Genomic DNA, 20791 nt, shown 5'->3' on the forward strand with positions numbered 1-20791 from the left:
CTCACTTGTGTATCACCTTTATCTAGTAACTAAAGCTGGATTCTCACTAAATTGATTTTTTGAATCTGAAATTTGGAGAATGAAGTTGTACCGATAATAATCTTCCAAGGTAACAACGGTGGATACAGTCTCTGAACTGGGATGTATATCTTAGGGGTCTTCATGTGCAAAGGGCCTCTGTATGTGCCCAACGTCTTCCTCAGATGTTTGAGAGATAGTCTCTTAGCACCATTCAAAAGTAAATTCTGTGTCCTAAAGAAATACCTGCCTTCAAATTCGAAGCATCTCAGCTCCAAAAAGTCAAGTCACTCTTTTATTCACTTCATTTCACAGATTTTTATCTGTGTAAAATAATCTTGCCCATTAATCTACACATTTTACTCCCACAGTTTCCAACAACTTTTACTACTATTACTAAAGTCCTAAACTAGAAGGTCTATGTTCTGCATCCTGGAGATGGACAATCTATTGGTTATTGAGTTCCTTCAAATCTTGGCATTACTGTATTACCTTTACTTGCCATATGTAGTCTTCAGAGAGATAGATTAACCACTTCAGAGAAAAACTTAAAATGTTGGCATTCTGGCATACAGAGTTGAGTAGGAATCTGATTAAAGTACAAAATATGATCAGGGTTTCCAGGTTTTTGTGCCCTTCAGTTGTCCATTGTCACTTTGCAGGTTCAAGAGAAGAGTCAGAGTTTCTTTTAGCACAAACAACCTCTAAATCCTTAACATTATTTCAATCCCAATAGCAGCTAAAGTAGACTTGCTTTTAATGCCTTTGTACTTGTTGTTGTTGTTGGTGGTGGTGTGTTTTCAGTTTGTTTTTTGTTTGTATCATTAGATATTTTGGATATTATATTTTATGCAGATAAATAATTTTTACATACATTAACCTACTGACATTTATGGACTGAACAGTAGGTATGTTCAAATTTTAAAGTGCACACACACACGCACACACACACACACACACACACGCACACACACACACACACTGAATTTTTTTAGAAATACAAAAACAGGCTTGAGAGCGCCAGGTGTGGTGGCCCACACCTTTAATCCCAGCACTCTCGGGAGGCAGAGGCAGGCAGATCACGGTGAGTCTGAGGCCAGCTTAGTCTATAAAGCAAGTCCAGGACAGCCAAGGCTACACAGAGAAACCCTGTCTCAAAAAAAAAAAAAAAAAAAAAAAAAAGAACAGGCTTGAGTATAAGATATTTTCTGCAAAATATTTTGCGGATTACTTTTGAGATCTTGTTCCACATTTGAAAATATTTCAAACAAATTAGTTTATTTGCTCTGAAAATCAAATGAGTTAGCCACCATACAAAGTGCTGTCATAGTTAGTTAAAATGAACTTGATGACTAGTGTTTTCCACCATGAAATTTATAATTCAAATATAGTATGGATTATTCTATGCTTGAAAATAAATTTGTGTCTTTTCAGAGTAAAAAAAAAAAAACTAGTACCACTTTGTTGGAAATTGCTTTTCTGCTGCTTTAGACAAATTTGTATAATTGTATCCGGCTCTTGCATTCTTTAGGAATGAAAATTGTTATACCAGAGAGTACTTTATGCCTTCCCAAAATTCTTTTCCTTCTTATAGAATACAGCTACTGAATGGAAGCCAAAGTGTGACCAGCAATTTCTAAATAGTTTGTAAGAATCTGGGACACTCTGTCAATAGGGAGATGAAAAGCTGCAAAAAGCTGTCTAATAAGTTACACCTTGGTAAATGCTTTTTTTTTTGTAATGTCATAGGAAAAAACTGAATAGAGTTTTTACTCTTAGAATGCAATACTCCTCTTTTTGACTCTGGAAAGATTTTGTGATTATATCATTGTTAACAGTGTAAACATCATTTTATTTCCCGTCTCTTTCACTGCTGGAAAAAAGTGTTTCAAAATTTATTCTGTCTTTGTGAAATTAGCATGAGTCATTAAAATAGATGTTACTTAACTTGCTTTGATGAAGTAATCAGATGTGATTTTTCCTTATTAGGAAAATATCTATTTTACAATAAGTATTTGTGGTTTTCAAGCACATGTATGCATTAAAATTTTTCACAGAAAAAAAAAGTTGTTGAACATTTATCCATCCTATAACAGGAAGTTAGTTTTTGGTATTGAATTATTACAATTTTCACATGACAGTAATTTCCCAACTATACAAAATTGTGAAGAAATGACTACTTTTTGAATGCAAAAGAATTCTTAAACATTTTATATTATCATTACAGATTTTGAAGGTATGTGTTGAAGTGACAATAACAAGGATGAGTGCATTTCTGTTCCTGTCAATCAGTGTGATTTGTGGTAAATTCTTGCCTACTTTGTGATGTTTGACAATGCTTGTCCCAAAAGAGTAGTTATATCACCTGTCATTGCCATCAGCTCTGAGCAGAGCATATTCATAACAGCTCATGGCTATGATTTCCATAGCTTCCTTGATTAGAGAATCTTCAGTTATTATTTTTAATGCATGTATGGGCACACCTAATCTATTAGCATGTGACAGATTATGTGACCTCTGAAAATGAAGACTTCTAGAACTGGCTACACTCAGGAGGAATTCAGTTCTGGAGAAATACATGTCCCTATTTGAGAAAACACTTTTCAGATTCCTCAGACTTCTAAGGAATAGATTGTTCCTTCCTCTGGTTACCTCTTTGTTAGATCAATTGGCTGTCAGTTTATTCATGGAAAATTAAGTAAAAATCAGACAATATTTTATTATAAAGGTGGGTTTCCTTTTGGCTTTGGCAAGTATTTCCTTGGTGCATTGTCAGGAATTAAAACAACAACAAAAATCCAAAGCTGATAGAGACTAAGTAAAGTTATAGTTTTATCTTTATTAAAATTAAATATAGACACCTTTGAGAATTTGTTACTGAACTTACCCTTGATATTTGCAAGAGATCATTGCATTGGAATGTCAGGTCCTGCTGGGTAACAAGCCATCTCAGAGCTGCAGTGACTTAAAGCAATAAAAATTGTTAATTGTAGCAAATTTACTTATGAATGCCTTGAAGATAATTCTGCTGATCTTTGCTTAAATTCCTTTATGTATTAGGAACCAGCTGTCTATATGTCAGTCTAACTTTTGCTTCAACAATTGGCCTTTCCTCCCCGTGTCCGTTCATCCTCATTAGGTGCTTTGTACTTATTCAAAGTAAAATGGTGGGGTTTCAAGGGAGGACACAGAAGCACATGAAGTTGATTGAAAACAGGATATAGAAATTGGGGTAGCAACGCCAGGGCAGCTGCTCTGAAAGTATACTTATTGACCACGAGTGTCAGAAAATAATTCTCTTTTGCTACCTCCTCATAAGCTCCGGTGTCTAGAGGTTGTACCCGACTGAATGACTGAAGCTGAGAGGTAACACCTGAACACACTCTGGTTGGTTGAAGTGTACTGATCAACAGTTCTGTTCTCAGGCCTCGGTAGGCTGAGGCCCAGTTTCTTTAAAAATCTCCCAGAGTAGGAGTTCAATTATACCCCATTGCCTGGGACTTCACCTCTCCTGTTATATAGCTGCTCTTTTAGAGCATCCCTGCCATTCTGCCTCTCTTCCCCTCCCCCTGTCTCTTAATCTTCCACCTATGCATCTATAATAAAACTCACTTTAAAACTCTATGGTTCATGAACTTCTTTATTTGCCTTCTTCAGAGAAGAGTCATAAGTGCAATGACTTAGTGTGACACTCATAGCTCTTGTGTTTCCAGGACCCTAGATTCCCTGCAAAAGACTCCATTTTTTTTTTCTTTCAAAGACATCCAGTATTTCTAATACTCCTATACCAAGGAATCTCAAGGCCTATGTTTAACATGAACACACCATGTTTATTTATCCTACAGTATTTTAGCATAAATACCTTAAAGGATCAAATTAATATGAAGTACAGAAATATTTTCTATCTTTCAAGGAGGAAAGTAAAGTTATATTGCAAAGGTACATGTAAGGGAGAACATTTTTACAAAGTATGTATTTTTTTTCACCAGTTGGTTAAAGATCATACTTTGCTAGAAGCATGAACATTTCTCCTTGAACAGAAATATTCTCTCCTGAAACTCAGTACTCAAGAGTGTTATCCATCCCTAGTATAATGTCAAATCCAGTGTCTCATGAAGTGCTGAATTCATCACATGTGTAGCAGCCACTGATTTGCACTGTCTGAAATCACGGTGGTAAGAGGTTATCAAATGCCCCAGTGGCCAGTGTAGGAGGAATGGCCCAGTGTCTGTGTTCTAGGAGTAGCTTCTCTGCTCATTGTCTCCAAAGAACCCACTAAGTTTTTGTCCCTTGAAGGCATTAACTGCTTTCTTTGGCTATGTCTGAAAAAAAAAATGGTCCATTTAACTCCTGAGTATCTTTAGCCCTATTCTTACATATGGAAAGTTGGCCCAGAGTAGGAAAATTCCATCCCTTTCCCTTTTCACTTCAAGTTAGTTTTTCAATCAACTCCCAATCAATCCCTTTTGCCTTTTGTTCGGTTCTCTGTTCTTTCTACTCAACCTTGTCGGCTCTTCTTCTTCCAAGTTTTCAATTTACTTCCCTCTTCTCTCTCTCTCTCTCTCTCTCTCTCTCTCTCTCTCTCTCTCTCTCTCTCTCTCATGTTTTTTTCCCTTGCCTCAAGAGATTCGATCAGCAGTGCTAGCCATTATATTTGAATGCAATAATGATATTCCACTTTATGTTCACTCTGAATTAATAAAATATGTATCAGCTATTAGTATAAACAATTATGAACTGACTGGGAAAAGAGGGAATATCCTTGCGGATGTTTTCACACACAATAAATGCATGCTAATTAGGCTGCTGTGAAATGTGCTTTCATCGAGAAACAAGATCCATAATAGATATTCGAATAAAACCTGAGGCTTGGAATATCCTTACTGGATATTTAAATCTTCATTTCAAATTGTCTACGCAAATCAAAGTAATCAAATTAATAAACTGTAATAATTTGAATGATGCAGTGCCTTTTTCTATAATGTATTCCACTGCCTTGTTGAAACCATTTCAATCAATAGGCAAAACTATTCAATTAATGGTTAAGAACCTAAGGTAGGGAAAAAGAATATGTTATTATATATTGTCATCACTATCCTTCATGTTTCTTTCCTTAATGGAGGAGTTAAGAAAACGAAGAGCTCATTTTTAATAGAGATAATGAAGATGGAATATTTGTGCGCTCTTACCCAAAGAACAACACTTACATGTATGAAAGAGCCAACTGGAAACAAAGGCTAAAGATAAACTTATAAACACTATGTATTGTGTAGTTACAAAGAAATTGTTTGCATGTATGAGTTAATGTTGGAAGGTAAATATAACAGTCATACAGTCATGTGCTCATCCAAAAAGTCTACCATGTGGTATTAGCTGGACACTATGCTTATTGTAGAGTGTGCACAATTTTGCAAGGTAGATGCACAAATATAAAAAAAATAGGAAAAGACATGTCACAATAAACATGTTGCTCTTTCTCAGTTGAGGATACTGATATTAGAAAATGTGATTCTTCGGTCCAATTGAGGATTAGTAAATACTTGTTGAAAATTGTTATTATACACACTTTGTTTAATTTTATATATTTGATCTTCTGGTATGGCCTTCTGATTGTGCTTGCAGATGTTAAAAAATGATGTTTATAGCAAGGATGGATTCACATACAGTCAATAAGAATCATGATTCTATTACTGTTTCGGGGAACTGACACTAACATTAATCTGTCAGGTTTAGAAGACATTAGGGTAGCTATACTTGAAAAATGCTGGAAGTTGTTAAGATGAGTGTTACAGAATGAGGACTGATAGAGAATGGAAGGAGATACTTAGAGAAGACTGAACAAATGAGTGTTAATGGACATAATGTGTTCAGGGAAAACCTTTGGTCTTCAGGCAAGTTGGGGGTCTCAGACATCTCTGACGGATATGACAAATGTATTGCAAACAGAATATACTAAAGCATGAAGTGTGCACTGGAACAAAAGGATGAAAATATGATTTGTGCAGAAAAAGGGGAAGTCAAGAATCAAAGAACTACTTATGTACAAGTTTTCAAATATGAAAACTACCTTCATCAGTTACAAAGGAAAGCCAGGAGGAATATCTGGACTCTTTTCATTCCTCTGCCTCTTCTGCCAAGTTTCTATGACACCTCCATTCCTTGGTAGAATTAAGGCATTAACCTTATTTTTATTTGTTTCTAATATTATACTGGAAGTGGCTTTATTATTTTTTTTAGTTAAGAAAAATATGTGTATATGTATATGACTGTATGTGGATTTGTTCAGTGTGTTCAATGCCCACAGAAGCCAGAAGAGGGTCTGGTTCCCACGTAGCTGTAGTTATATGTTGGGGTGAGTTAATCAACATGGGTCCTGTGGATCAGACTTGGGTAGGGGGCTTGAGGAAAGCTGCTTGAAGAAGATGACACAAACTCCTGCATTTTGAAGAATGGCCAGGAACTGGCAAGGCAGAGGAGAGTAGGAGCTATGCTTTCTGCATTGAGGGATAAGCAAGAGCAATGGCAAGAAAATAGAAAGAATACAACTTCTTTAACTAAAAATACTACCTTTGTATAAGCATTACCAAAATCAATACTCTCCTGTCTTCTTACATATAGAATTTTAACAACACCTCTTCAATAAAAAAGGATTTATGCACCCACTATGCTGGGAGAACAGATTAATATCTTCCTAGCTTGCAAAGCAATTTCCTCTCAGTGGGATTGTACTGAAAAGTTCACTTAGAAAAAGTACATAGAAGAGATCAGGTGAGAAAATTCACAACATGAATTTAAAAAGTTAAAACATAGGAAATTTATTTTAAAATTATTTTTAAATGTGTCTTTTAAAGTAGAAATTTTATATATTATTTCCACATATGAATGCACTTATGGGTTAGAAACATGGTCATATTAGGTATGCGGACAAGTGGGGCAAAATAATGATACCTTCACCAGAGAGTTTCACTTCACATAGGAGACTCATTTTTCATCCAGCCTACTCACCCCTGTGGCTTCAGAACCATTGCTCACAGATGAATTTGCTTTTACCACCCACATGCAGAGTTGGTGGCTGAAGCAGTCCCATCAGAGTGATTCATAGTGAACTAAAAAAGAGGTCACTTGAAGAAATAAGATGCTTGCCATTTTGATGCATCTAACTTATCAAGCTATCTGGATGCCTACACAGTCCCAATTCTCTGGTACGGCTACCCCTTTTGTTATAAGACTCATTAATGCACATAAATAATATAAACTTAAATCTTTGCGATTGCAGTTGGTTATACATTTTAGTTTCTTAAGAATGATATGAATAACATTTTGAACTGAAATATCTTTCGTTATTTCTGGTGAACATCAATTGAGTTGCCATTACGACAATAACATTGCTGATGCTGGTCAGAAATGTCTTTTATATATAGTGACTCACAGAGCAGTAACTATTTCATAATTTTTATCATAGCAGTGTGCTTCCCAGAACTTGTATCTGCATGGTGTTCTCCAGTGTTCATAGATAATAATACAGCAATGTGCTATGACAGTCTACACTTCATGTAGTTATCATGGATAAGCATTGTTTTGAATCTTTCCTCTCAGTTATTTCTTAAACCTTCCCATCATATTGTGCTTTCTAGACTATAATTAGTAACTTAGTTGAGGAAACCAGGGTACAAGGATTTAAATCATATTCCCCTGGCAACAGAACTAGTTATTGAGCTGTATTTAAATACAGCATCCATTGGGTTCCATTGCTTTCTGCGTTCCTGTGTTGTTTTGAATGCTGCATACAGATAAAAACAGACCAGTTCAAAAAGGAGATGAGTGTCAGCCAGAGAGATGAATTAAAAGTATTGGATAAAAGTACTCTCAAACAGGTGTTGTGTATAGTACTTGCCAACAATGTTAGCATCCAATGGGACAGCAGAGATTCATATGTGACATATGACAAGACCTATATTTATTACTGAGCAGAGAAATAGATAGCAGAGGTCAGGGATTCACTGTTAACCAGGTTCTCCAGACTGCTCTGGGACTGATGATGTCTTGGCTGTTTGATCCTTACGTACACAGCAGATGGGAGACCCTGGAATGCAGGCTGCTCTGGCTCTTATAACCTGAAATCATATGACTCGCTCAACACAGCATTGAAGAATAGAGAAAAAACAAACCCTAAACATTTCTGGTTGGTCCTCCCTTGTCTCAAGATACTTCTGTCTAGCACAGGTATGGAAAGACACAGGGGAGAAGTGGAAGGACCTAAGACCATACAGACCCTGTCCGGAATGCTATGTGCAGCTTTCTGTAAGAGAGTGATAAAGAGTTTCAGTTCTTTGAATTCTTTATATCACTGTTTCATATTACATCAATAGCTTGTCCACAGTACATGACCATGTGTGTGAAAATGCACACACACACAAACACAAACACACACACACTGCCATGTCATAACAAATCATGCACTGCTCATTCAGTTAATAAATGGTATTGAACAGTCATTGGCTCTTTAGCTTTATAGTGCTCATTGAAGATAGTTGAGACAGCACAACTCCATACTCATAGCAAGTAAACACACTTTAAATATCTTCATTCTTCATCTTTACCTTTCTATAGCATTGGAGGAGAAGCATGTGCTTTTATGCTTTCTCCAATGTGACTTTCTAGAAGGAAGAATTTGTGTTTTATTTATCATAATATTTCTTGCATCTAGAAATGTCTTGGTAAAAATAGTGCTCTATGGGTATATGCTGTTTGAAGGAGGAAAGGGAAGAAGAAAGAGAGAGAAGGAAGAAATGATGGAAATGATGTGTTATGATCCCATGAGCCACAAATATTTTCAAGTCTCATATTGCTACTCAGAGTCTTCATTTAGCTTATATAAATGTAATGGGGCATGTGGCCTCCTCTGAAAGTAATCTCAGTGTTCAAATACATTTCATAGGGAGCATAGAGAATGGAATTTTCTATATTTACACAAATATATATTATGTGTTGATAGCTTTCCCCCTTTTAGAGCTTAAATCATACTAAGCTATAGGGAGCTAATTTTTAATGACTGCATTTAAGATATTATCTATGGGTATTATGTTCTTTGGCTTCTGGGATATTTTTTTTAATCAAAAATCTTTTAATGAGCAGATTGTCTTCATATTACCTTATTCTTATCTACTTTTTCTCACATACATTAATTTTTCAGAATTTCTAAAGATTCTTCAAGTTTAATGAAAGTAGTGACTCTTAGGCATTAAATTCTTAAGGAGAGATTGTATTGTAATTTTTCTTGCAAAACAACTCCTCCTCAATCGTGTTCTCCTCCTTTTCCTCCTCTTTTTCCTCATAATCATTTTCATCTTTATTTTTCTTCCTCTTCTTTTCCTCCTCTGCTTCTTCTTGCACCTCCTTCTCCTCTTATTATTATTCTCAATAACTTTAATGGGAATTCTTCTTAAGCAATCTTTTAATATAATGGATGCTATGACAAGTATTTAAAGGGGCATAATTAATTTAGGATTAGTCTTAATTATAGAAATTGCAGCTATACTTTATCTACTATGGCTCAATTGTAGTTATCATATGTGCTTAAATATTTCTACAGGAAATATTGATCTTGTTGATTTGTATGAATAATTTACTTATGAGGAAATGCTTTGCAAACAATCAGGGATTTTTTTTCTTCTTTTTGCAATAAGAGGAAAGATAATGTGTCCCTTAGTGTCCTTTGGCCCTGTTGCTTTTGGCTTGAAGAAGCATGTGGCCAAGGACCCTGATGGTGGTGGTGGTGGTGGTAGTGGTATGTGTGTGTGTGTGTGTGTGTGTGTGTGTGTGTGTGTGTGTGCGCGCGCGCGCGCGCACGTGAAGTTCCAACACCTCCTTTAAGAGATACCTAAAGAGTGTCTTCTCCCACTAGTCCCCACCATATTTTATATTCACCATTTTAATATTCATTTGTTTTATTATATTTCTTTTTTAACATGTACATTTATATTATTTTACATAAATAAAATAAACTACCTACAGCTAGAAGAGCCATGAAACAATAAGGGAGTGTATAAATATTACATTCTTAGTGTTTTGGCTAGTTGTAATTGGCAGCCTTGAAGAAAACGTTTTTCCTATCTTGGTGTGTCTAAAATTCTGAATGTAAATCAATATCTATCATATCTCACCTCTATCAACTTAAAACATCTATCTAGACCTAAAAACATTTTAACCCTAAACAACTTAGCTTAATTATAAGACTATACTATCTGGTCTTCAACTCCATCAGAGACTTGAGAAGGAATAAAACTTAATTACCTGAGTGAACCAGAAATGCAGATTAGCAGCTTCCAAAATGAAAAAAATGGACAGAAGCAGTTTGCTGCCTGAACAGTCACCCAAAACTCTATAATATTGAAGCATCATCTTCGGCCTTATGACCCAATAAATCTGACATACATATTTGATAGGCAAGAACTATTGAGGACTTGCTTACCATGTCTTGGCAGAGTTTGGCCATCGATTCTGCCTGCATCTAATCTTGCCCATTTTTAAGCAGAATTCTGTCTGTGGCAGAAATGAGGACATTTCCCCCAATGGCTTGTCAGCCACATTTGAAGCCATCTCCATAAAGAGATTCTTTGATGCTCACCATCCTCTTTGAGGTAGGCTGGGTGTTGTGAGAAGTTAACCTGTCTTGTTGTCAAAGAATATTTAAAATAATAAAAAGATCTCAGGGATGTCTCTCTTTTCCTTTATCTTTCTTCCATAGGTTTGGCGATATTGGTTGAAAAGAAAGAAGGGGGAATATAGAAATATATACAGATGATAGAACAAAAAGTAGATTAATGAATTTACTCCTCAACTTAAGGCCTTAATTGTTGCTCACATATAAGGTTATTTTTAATTCATTGGTATAGAATTTTGTATATTGATGCAAAATAAGTTTAATTTTGACACACTGGTATAGAATTCAAATTTAAGTTTATTCCTCATACACAGTCTATATATTTCTACTCTAATATGAGGTATTGAACCCTTACAACAAGGATTAGTTCCAATCGTTTGGAAAAATTACATAATACAAGCTAATTATTAGTTGATCAAATCATGATCATGCCAATTCCTAGTCTATTTTTATCACAAGAATATATATCCTAGGTTTAACACACAGATATAACTCTATAGATATATAAGGTAAAATAATTAGATAAGGTCTTCAAAAGCCTCAGAGACTGACAGAATATGGCAAACAACTGTATTTTAATATGCAAGTATTCCATCTAAAGAGTTTCCTTTTTTAGATTTAAAAATAGTTATATGTAAGCTGTGTTAAATAATAATGGCTAGGATTCTCATGAGTTTATTGCAGTATAATTTAAAACTTTTCAATTTCTTTGCAATTATTGGCTATTTGAAGAACCCTAGTAGAAGTAAGATAATGCTATACTAGACTAGGCTGTAGTCCGAGTCAAAATGCATAAGAGTATTCAGCCTGCAGTCCAAGGCTGTGGAGTAAGACCTGAGGAGGACTGTAGAAACATGACATGATGACAGAGAACACAAGAATGAAGACCATGAGACCTAGTGGAATCATAGAAATTGCTAATAAAATATTCCAAACTAGGTCAGTGAAAAACAGTTTACATCTTACTGTCCTCCTCTCTAAAATGAGACTAACAATTGTATCTCACTCATCAGGTCCTAATGAAGAAATTAGTTAATATTTATATCTACTGAGTGGCTAATAAGATTAAATGAGTTTGTATTTATTAAGCACACAGAGCAGTGCTAGCATGGAATTGCCTCATTACACATTTAAATGCATTTAAAATAATTATTTTACATTATAATGCTATATAATTCATGTAAGTTTAAAGCACAATTATGAAAGCAATTTCTAAAACATAGCAAAAAGTAACTAGAGTATTCCCAAAGACAAGTGTGTCCAGCCATGTCTCACTGCAGAGAAAGAAAACAGAACCTGAAGCCGCTACAAAAGGAAAAGCACAAGCACTATAGTATTGTAGAAAATCAGACCTTAATTCCCGTGCCCTTAGATAGGGCCAGTTTTCCATAACTGCAATGCCTGTGTACCAATTAAGGATATACTGAACAGCTTACTGTTTAATAGAGACCACATACAAATACACATGTCAGTATCACTACTATATTAGTTTTGGGAAATACTTGTAGACAATTATAAAACATAAGGTTGTTCCAGAGTTAACCATCTGTTGAGAAAGTTTACTTCCTGGACACCTATAACCAAATATGGATTCATTTTTCTTACCTTTCCTTAATAAGCTCATTGATATTAATGAGAACATACAGTAGCTTTTAAAATTTTGAAAGGGTAATTTGTTAGGTGGATGGACAGTTTATAAAAATAATGTTCTTTTTCTCCAATGCCTTAAAGATGTTTGAAATAAATCAAAGAGTTTATGGTACTATGGGGGAAATAGTCCAGGTGAAATAAGACTGTTATGGAGTTGAAAAGCCATAATACAAACTGTCAGAACTGTCACCCAATTTCCTCAGAGGTGTGTAAAAGATCAAAAGTGTGTGTTTTGAGCATCATGCACCAGCTGTCTAAAAGTGAAGGGACTGCATTATGGCAAACAAAAAGATGCTGGTTGAAAAACAATTATGTATGACCTGGAATTAAATTAAAAGTGGATGTTGGAAAAACGAAGTGAGTAATGTTGAAAATAGCTTAATGCTAAGGAACCTTCAAGAAGATTTTCACTATGGATATATTTTATTGGATTGTATGGATATAAATCTACTCAACGTAAAATGACATGTAGAATTTGACTACTACCTCAGTTGTATTCTTACCAGAAGATATTTATAGCCCTTATAGGCCTTGAGTACTCTGCTTTTCCTGAGATGCAAATAACTGCTTGAAATCCAGTGGGTAAAGAGTACATTTAAATCCCAAGTTTGCAAGGTTTGGATACATACCAGGCTTAATGCATTAAAATGAACTGTGAGATACCATCATAACACCTTCCATATAGACAGAGCTAATGAAGTCTATCCTAGGAATGGCTTACACTATTACATTTAGGCAAAACAGAAGAAACTTTGTCTTGGTCTTGAATTATGATGTCTTCCTCAGTCCTTTATGTTTTCTTGTTCTCCACAATATTCATAGTAGATGAAAAATGTCCACCTAGGAAAATGTGGCCATGAGGACCAGAAATCAATGATACAAGGCTCAGTTCTCCTCCACTGTAGTCTATGGTTTGCAGGTTAAAGCACACTAACATAGATAGCAGTTGCAGGCTCATGGAATAGGCAATTTTGTATAGTAGCATCTAAATATCTATTGACTAGGAAAACAAAGTTAAGAAGTGCTTTAGTTATTCTATATTCACCAACTTTGTTTCTGTGTTATTGGTATATAAAATACTGGTAAGTGCTTAATATTCAACTGTTTTACTGGTGTTACTGTAGCAAATTTCTACTCCATTTCTAAAGCTCAGTTTCTATGTCACTGTCTTATAGTCTATAAAGAAATTTGAATTCCAAATTTGGAGCAGTGACACTGTTGCTTCGTTGCTGCAACCACCCACTTTTCAAGGTAGTCATTAGTGTGATTCCTATGGGAATATAAAGACAGTAGTATTATTTAAATGTTGCTTTTTGATTTAGTGCTTATGCTTTCAATATGCTAGAACTCTGGCTAATTGAGAAAGCTCGAAGGACTGAGCCTACTATCAGCCAGTTGGCTGTGCTCTCTTTTCATCCTAATTAATTTTCCCTGTGCCTAAACTTGTGGTGTGCACATCTGATTACCTACCCCATCTTCCTACATGTAGTAAGATACAACAATTCAATCTTTCCCATCTTGGTCCTCCTCAGCCTTCTCTCTATACTCAAAGCCTACTTTAACGTCTTCTTTCCAAATCACTTTGAAATCAACAATAAGAAAGCTATACAGTTAGGAACAGCATTCACAGATACAAATGTGTGTTGTTTCTGTGTGGTAAGATGGGGCAGTGCTGGTTTAAAAGTTTTCCAAAAGTTCTATGTGTTGGGATTTTGCAGAAATTTTTAATTTTTTTAAAAAAAAATGTGTTCACTTTACATCATGACTGTAGCCCCCTCCCTCCTTGTCACCTCCAGATCGCACCCTACCCCCTCACCCTCTCTCTCTTTCCCTCCCCTTAGTCCTCAGAAAAAGGAGCCCTCCTCCCCTAATATCTAGCCTCAGCCTATCAAGTCTCCTCTGCACTGCCTGTATCCTCTTCCTCTGTGGCCTGGCAAGGCTGTCCCACCAGGGGGAAGTGATCAGCATGTGGGGCCGGAGTCCATATCAGAAGCAGTTCCTACTCCCCACTTTATGGGACCAACAAGTAGACTGTGCTGTTTATCTACTACATCTGAGCCAAGGGTCTATGTCCACACCATGTATGATCCTTGGTGCATCAGTCTCTGCAGCACCCTACCCCCCACCCCTCTACCCACCCCCATCATCCTCTGCCAGGACTTGTTGGCTCCATTGGTGTCCTTGTGGAGCTCCTGACCCCACCAGGTCCCTCTATTCCCCATTTCTTCCATAAGACTCCCTGTGCTGGACCATGGAGTTTGGCTGTGTGTCTCAGCATCTGCTTCGATTTCCTGCTAGGTGGAGTCTTTCAGAGGACATCTATGGGAGGCTCCCTCCCTGTTCCTTCTCTTCAACTTCTTTTGGTGTCTATTTTATTTGCCCTTATGAATAAGATTAAGCATTATCCCTAGGGTCCTCCCTGTTACTTGGTTCCTTTAGGTCTGTGTATTGTAGTGTGGTTCTCTTGTATTATTTGTCTAATACTACTTATAAGTGAGTATATACAAATACTTTTTTAAAGGCTAAGAACATTGAAAATAAAAGTGGGGCAAAAAAACACACAGTGATGTATAGCATTAAATCCAGCCTCAATATACGAGCTATTGTGATGTCATAGTGTATCTTATTTTGTCCTGTTTAACTGTTCTCTCTTTTCTTAAGAGGAAATGGACAGGGAGTGGAGTGAGGAGTGAGCAGAGAGAAGTGAGCAGAGAGGAGTGAGCAGAGAGAAGTGAGCAGAGAGGAGTGGAAAGGAAGGCAACTGTAGTCTGTGTGTATTGTATAAGAGAAGAGCCTACTTTCAATAAAAATGAAATAAAAAATAACTTATCCAATATTTTGTTGATGGACGTCTAGGTTCTTTCCAGATTCTGACTATTACAAATAAAGCTGCTATGAATATAGTTGAGCAAATATCCTTATTGTATGATGGAGCATCTTTCAAAGACTGAATAAAGAAACTGGTACATTTACACAATGAAATACTCTTCAGCTATTAAAAACAAAGAAATCTTGAAATTTGTAAGCAAAAGGATGGAACTAGAAAAAATCATCTTGAGTGAGGTAACCCAGACCTAGAAAGGTGTGCATGGTAAATATACTTAATTCTAAATGGATATTAATCCATCATAGATGTCCTTTAAGAGACTCCACCCAACAGGGGATGGGGAGGGACAGATTCTAGGACTCCCTGCTGGACTCTGGCCAGAGCTCTGAAAGTGTTATAGAAAAATGGGGGGATAGAAAGATCTGGAGGGTTCAGGAGCCTCATAAGGATAACATCAAGGCCTGTGGATCTGGACCCAGGGGGCCCTACACAAATTGTTGCACCAACCAAGGACAATGCATGCAATAAACTTAGACATCCGGTTCAGATATAGTCAATGGACAGTTCAATCTCCATGGTTGGTGGGGAGTGGGGACTGCCTCTGACATGACCTCTGGTGTCCACAATTTGATAATTTCCCCTTGGTGGGGAAGCCCACTAGGAAGGGCACGCAGGCTATCTCGATGAGACCTGATAGGCTGTGGTCATGTGGTGAAGGAGGATGTCCCCTTCTGTCAGTGGACTAGAGGAGGGATATAGGGTGGAAGGGAGAGGGAGGGTAGGTGAGAATAGGAAGATACAAGCAAAGGGATAGCAATTGGGATATAATCTGAATAAATTATAATAAATTTTTAAAAATAGTTATTTTTTTATGATGTTGCAATAGAAACTGGGCCAAGAAGAGTATTAGGGATATTTAGTATCAGTGCCAGATAGTCCTTGCCCAGAAAGTCTCATCTCAGTCTCAATATCTCCATTCTCTCTCTCTTTCTCTTTCTCTCTCTCTCTCTCTCTCTCTCTCTCTCTCTCTCTCTCTCTCTCTCTCTCTCTCCTCCTTCCCTCCCTCCCTCTCTCTCTCTCCTCCTTCCCTCCCTCCCTCTCTCTCTCTCCTCCATCCCCTGTCTCTCTCATATTGGAGATAGCAATATTAGAGCACCAGAATTTGTATAAGAAGGGCTGCTAATAGAATTTTGAGAGAAGCATGGTACAACCAATAGCCAGGAAATTATTGGAAGCAGAGTAAGACTTTCAGTTTCCTGTTTTTACCGTTTACTGCATCAGAACATAAGATTAGTCTTATCATCTTTTAAGGATACAATCCATGTTTTGTTTTTTTCCCAGTGTTTGGGCGCAAGTCCCGAACGTACCAGACTTTAGATGTTCTTGTGACACTCTCAACCTTCATGATTTGGTTCATACCCCTCTCGCCAATGTGACAATGAGAGTTACCACTAACATATGTGTCTGTTTACTCTGGTGCCTGTAGAGAGGGAAAGCTAAGACACATATCTTGACTAGTAATTCTTCCAAATGATGAATGAACATCAGTGCCCTAAAGAAATACAGTATCAATATAATAAAATATTAGAATGTTTTACATGAATACTAATTTGACAAGTTCTATTAGTGTACGGCTTAATGTAAATCAGACATAAATAGTGCTAGATTCATTAAACCAAAGCTTAGTAAAACTAAAACTGTTTATCATGAGTTCAAACATTTTCAGTAGATGTGTGTACATGTGTATGCACATGGACGTGTACATTTTCTGAGAAATGTCATTTTAGCTCTCCAAGTAGACAGTTCTTTAACAAGCACAGTTTAAATTTCCAGCTGTTGTGAAGGCTGATGAAAATAAGAAGGAAGTATCTGTTCTCAGATGTGTGAAGAATAAAATGCTACTTGGTTATTTATTATGAAGTAAAACCACCCACAGTCATCGTGTCTGTTTTCCCTTCAGAAAGATCTCAAATAAGTATTTCTTGAATAGTTTTTTCCCTTAAGTAACAGAGTGAAAGTTTCCATATGCCTTTTGAAAATCCACTTAATCACAAAAGATTAACATTTATTAAGCATTCCACATATTGCTTTTAATGAAATCCATTGTTATGCCCTGTACTAAATATGAAAATAGAAAGTTTATCAGTAGTAAAATATATGGTGTTTCGCTGCTTTTAAAGATAATTTAATATAGAAGTTTGGTATGAATTTAATTATCTGCAGATTAAAAGTATTACGTTATTACTTATCTCAACTAACTTTTGCCCCTTACAGTGAATTTAAATATAAACTTTATTATAACACAGTAACTGTTTGAGAAAGGGGTTTTTAAATGATGGAAGATACAAAACTATAATTGAAATGTTACTTCCGAGGAACAATTTACGGAGCACTGTGGCATCCCATAATTGTTGACATATCCCCTAAGTACTGTGTCTCTGATTTTTTTTCATGGTATCAATCATTTAAAGCAATTTAGGAATAACATCTGGATTCACATTTCTGCTGTTGTATTTACATCATTTGCCTACATCCTTACAATTCAGAACCTTTCTGATTTGGTATAGTAAATACGCTCTATAATATCTATTATAGCATGGTCAAAGGATAATTTATTGTGAAATAGAAAAATAGGTCAACAATAATGTCACTTGATAATCACCCCTCCCCAAGTTTAATAAAACATCTCACCAGTATGCATTCCAGTACAGTGGTTGATATTTTATTAGGACTACCTGGCTATAGCAGTAGTGTAATTACTGAGCTGTCAGAGTGATAAGTGGGATTAATGGCAGCCTGATGCACTTTAGTCTGCAGAGCGCTTAGAGAATTGCAAGATGGTATTATTATCAGAGTCTTCCCATTCTGGCATATTCATGGCACCAAAAGGAAAAAAAAAAAAAAAGAATGCTACAATTCAGGTTTGCATTGCCCTGCCTCATTAACATCTGACATTTCCAACAGCTGTTATTTGTGAACTAGCTCAATAATAAAAGGAAAATTATTTGGTAAAGAGGCTTAATAACCACAACGAAAATCCTTACATTGTCAGTGCTGTTAAGTGAATCTGTTTATGTTGAATTTAAGATTTCTCTGGAAGGACAGGAAGACATGCTGCATCTTAATTTGGTTCACTCGTATATACTGGGATAATAAAATCATTTTTTAGTTGCCTTGTAATTCAGGTTGTGTGCTTGAAAGAGGAAATTCAGAAAACTTGGTTAGAAATAAATAGAATCTGTAGTAATGTTGTCTCTCTGTCACTATCTTTTCTTTCCTTTCTTCATTCCCTCTTATTATGCTTTTTATTTACGTGTGTGTGTGTGTGTGTGTGTGTGTGTGTGTGTGTGTCTGTGTTGATGTATGATTAGCATATATATATGATATATATATATATATATATATATATATATATATATATATATACACATATCTGAATTACTTATGCAATGATAAGCTAAGGTAACATATTAGTTGAGAGAATATAGCAGAACTTTATTGTTCTGCTAGAATTTGAGCTGTGTTGCATTGCTACCTGGTAAAAAGCCTTTCCCAACACTATTCATGTCCACCATATTTATTCACACAGCAGTTCCTCCCGCAGTCTTAACTTATCTCAGCTTCAAGCACCACATTGGGCTAGTCTCATTCTCCTTTTACATCATTTAGTGATGTATGTTGTAGGATGTACTTTTAAGAATTGTTGTTGTTCTGAGAGAGAGAGAGAGGAGAGAGAGAGAGAGAGGGAGAGAGAGAGAGAGAGAGAGAGAGAGAGAGAGAGAGAGAGAGAGAGAGAGAGAGAGTAATTGATGAGGAAAAAAGCATTCTAAGTGCCTAAGTATGAGTAGATAGAAATCCAACAAAATGACAGATGTGAGTCTAACAATGGCATTCGGAACAATGTCAGGGGAGAGGTTTAATGACTACATTTCACAGAGGACAATTGATTATGAAAAGCCTTCAGTACTCATTGTGAAAATTTTAATTTAGAGAGAAGGCTAAGGGCATAAGCCATAGAAAAGAGACCAGATTTAAAAACAAGATATTAATTAGGTTCTGAGAAATTGCTCCAGACAATGGGGAGGATGGCCATACAAAGGAATGACAAGGAGACATCTATTGTTTCTTTGAAGGGAATGAACTAAGGTCTTTACACTTGGAAGTGGATAAAAAAGAAGATTTTCGTTCCAATATCAGTGAATAATGTCGGATTCATTTTTAGACAAATTCTTAGCGAATGCTGGTCTTCTAGCTCATGTGACAATAGTATAGTCTCTGAAGATGCATCTCCAACTGAAAGTGTTGCTTCATGCCCTCTTGCTTTAGGTCAGACTAAATCCCATTACTTTGTCTTTGTCTTCCCTCCTCAAACCTTGGCAGGTACCATTACTACTCTGGAGTCATTCTTTTCTTTTTCCTTGGCTCCAATACTATCACTATTTGCTTCCTTGACATCCACTCAACATTCAGGACTTTATTAGGTATTATGGACTCATCCAATCTTTCCTGACTCCCACTCTAGGATTACTAAGCCTCTTATATGCTCCCTTATTATTCTGCATTTTGCTCAATCTTAAATTTTTTGTTTTGAAACCTACAGTGCTCTTTATATTCCGGCACTTTCTTTTAATTGTATATTAGGAACCACTATGTTTTTGTTCTTCATATCTTGCATTCATTTCTGTTACTGAAACTGAGTAATATGTAAAATAGAGACATTTATTTAGTTCACCATTTTGAAGGTTAAAAGTCCAAATCACATGACATAGGGTATCACATTAGCCTTATGATGGATGATATATGTGTGTGTGTAAGAGAGAGATAGCAATAAAAATAAAGTCAAAGAGAGGCAAGGAAGGAACTAAGCTTACTCTTCTATACATACTGAGCCTCCTGCAAGAAATGACATAACCTCCTCAATCCTTTCTGACACTAGTACCCTAAATGGCTTGTCTTCCCAGTAGGCTTTATACTACTTTCCAGCACCATCTCTCTGAAGACCAAACTCCTAACATATTAATACTTGGTCAAAAAGCTCAATCTACCATGCACAGGGTCAATAAATGTTTATTAAATGAGTGAGTAAATGAACACACACACACAACACACACACACACAAACACACACATACCATGTACAAATGAAGAATGGTACAGTGTTTGCATCTGTTTCTGTTGGAGAGTAGCATTGTGGCATGATGGGTCTCATAGTCTAGTCATCAATATCATTTTGGAGACTAGTAACTTGGACATACCACATGCTCCTCAGTGAAATAAGTACATCTACCATCTTCCCAAATGTCACTCAGATAAAATAAACTTCACAAATGCATTTGGTTAGTTCCCTATGAAGAAGATTCTGAGTTAAAATTGAGACATGAAGGAGGTGGAATTGGGTAGAAAGGAGGTCCCTGTGGAGTATTACCCCATTGCCAGGGTAATAAATTTGCATCTTTAAACCCCGCATTGGCCTGTAATTGCAGGAAGCCTGCCACTAGCAAGGGAGATCATGACCTTATACTTTTCCCTTAAACTGAAGGCAGCTTGGAGAAAAATGCTTTGTTCTAGAAGGAAGGGATTCGTAGATATTCTTTGAAACAGTTGCTACCAGAACCCAACTTGTTCTGTGAGCGG

At 36.3% G+C, this 20791-nt stretch overlaps 1 protein-coding gene across 2 annotated transcripts in view; it reads left to right on the forward strand.

Moving 5' to 3' along the window:
- Positions 1–20791, forward strand: part of DPYD (dihydropyrimidine dehydrogenase) — an 867929-nt gene that overhangs the window by 179464 nt on the left and 667674 nt on the right. The gene's annotated exons all lie outside the window — the stretch shown is intronic.

This window comes from Acomys minous (genome assembly GCF_964271855.1).
Source record: "Acomys minous genome assembly, chromosome: 14".
NCBI classification, from domain to species: domain Eukaryota; kingdom Metazoa; phylum Chordata; class Mammalia; order Rodentia; family Muridae; genus Acomys; species Acomys minous.